Genomic DNA, 2,209 nt, shown 5'->3' with positions numbered 1-2,209 from the left:
TGGTGGAACCTTGAACTTGGACTTCAGGTGGACTATTTGAACATTGTGCACCCACGAAGAGAGGCCCACTGCACTATGGATGAACTGTCTAGGCCGGAGCCTACACCCCCCAGGTAGCGTCCCCTTCAACCCAACAGACTGCGGGACCAGGAGTCAAATCTCTGGGACATGGCTCCCTGGTTTCCCGCTTGAATTGGGAGGGGAGGAGTGTGGCCGGAGAGACTAACCAGCCACACGTGTAATGGCGGCTGCGGCACTGAAGGGGTTAACCCTCATGCCCGGCGCCATGTTGCGGACAATAGGCGCTTGGCGTCACTGTTAAATGTATTTACGGCGCTGGGCGCAGACTGTTTAAAAATATGTTTAATGATGTGTCTTAACATGTCATATGTAGTGCTCTGTGCACAAATGCAGGAATGCATGTTTAAATGTAATTATGTTCAAGATATGGTCACCTGTATTTTAAAGGGGAAAATGCACTTACTATAGCTGTCTCTCTGGAAATAGGAAGTGGCATGCTAATGGCCCTGTCCTAGCAGAGAGGTGTGAATGACAATACCTTTTGATATGTAAGTTCCTTAGAGAAAGATGTTCCTCACAGGGGATCTCCTTATCCCATATGTAAAGTCTATGGGCTTGGAACCTGTTTCATCCTGTAGCTGATTTAATTGATATACGAACCCTGAATGGCAGATGCAGGAAGGAAGACTGTTTGTTGTGTTGCAGCCCTTCCTGTTGTAATCCCAAACACTGGGTTTGCATGGAGATGTGAATGAGACAGAAACATTTGTATTTTGAAGCTATGTGATAAATTTATCAATGGTGAAGTGTAAACTCCCAGCTGGTAGGAATTGGAGTTTAAATTATAAGGAAAGAGGAAATTGTTTTATTTATTTATTTGTATTTTGTAAGATTTCCTGATTGGATGGAAATTACTTAGTGGGGACCTGACCCCCTGTGGTACTGTGTGGAAAATTGACATAAAAAGGAGGCCTGCGTGCCTCCAGAGTGTATTTGTACCATCTTCATTCTGCTGGAACATCTTGCTGTATTGCTGTTGCCCCTAGCAATAGGGAAGAGTCTTTTTTAAGACTATTATTGAGCAAATAAACATCATCTGCCTCAAGAAGATTGCTTCATCTTGTGACCTACAGGGCTATGCCAAACATAGCCCCGTCCTCCGGCTGTCCAGGGAAGCACCTAACGTCTCCAAGTTCCACCTTCCGCCAACTACCGGTAGCAGCCTAGTCAGGTGACTAGTGGGGATTCGTCAACACCACACAGGTGTGGTAACGCAGTGTGCCGGCACATACAGAGCAGAACCATGGTTCCAAACGCCACGGCAGGTTAGGAGTTTGGTGGTGGCAGCATAAACCCGTCCACAGCGCAGTGGGTGGAGTCAGTAACAGGCGGTTACTGACGGTAAGCGGGAATCCCCTATGTGGTCAGGTCCCGTGTGACCTAACCTTCCACTCTGTGCACAGGGGACGGGACGCGGTGAGTGCTTTCGTACGGAACCGTCCTGTCACAAAGGTGTTTCACCACAGGTGATGGCAATCATACATTACCAGGAGAGTCCAGGAACAGAGCATTTTCTCCCTCATGGAGAGGGGCAGGTAGGCAAGTATGATGTAGCTGTAACATTAGCTGAAGGGGAATTATTGTTTTTATACAAAATGAGAGATACCCACTTCTAATTCTGTATCTGAACAGCAGGGGGCAAAAACGTACATACACAGAAGGGGGAATACAGGGATTATAATAAAGTCTAGTTCCTCTTCAGTTACTGAAAGAGAAGCAGTGCTGCCGACTATGAAATGAAAAACAAGCAACTGTTGACTAAAATATAAGCCCAAACCATTCCTAAAAAGCCCAATTTAAGTTTTTAGTTTTTCTAATGAAAATGCATCTAATTATAAGTGCTATGTCTGGCTACTGCTCAGTGTTATCTCAGGTACTGCTGGATGGACTGAAGACAAGTTCTGGAACTTGAAGTCAGGTGGGCAGCTTTCATTTTCTTGAACTTTTTCTTCCGGTATCTGGTTCTCCAGTTGGGATGATAATGATATCCCGGCGGACAGGATGCCGGCTGTCAATGTACCAAGAGCAGAATCCCGGCAGCCAGAATACCGGCAGCGATGAGAGCGCAAAGAGTGCGCTTGCGGGCTCGGTGGCTTGCTGCACTCACCACAGGTTTTATTCCCACTCT

Source organism: Pseudophryne corroboree, chromosome 2 (assembly GCF_028390025.1).
Source record: "Pseudophryne corroboree isolate aPseCor3 chromosome 2, aPseCor3.hap2, whole genome shotgun sequence".
Classification (NCBI taxonomy): Eukaryota; Metazoa; Chordata; class Amphibia; order Anura; family Myobatrachidae; genus Pseudophryne; species Pseudophryne corroboree.
Note: the sequence above shows the minus strand (reverse complement) of the source record.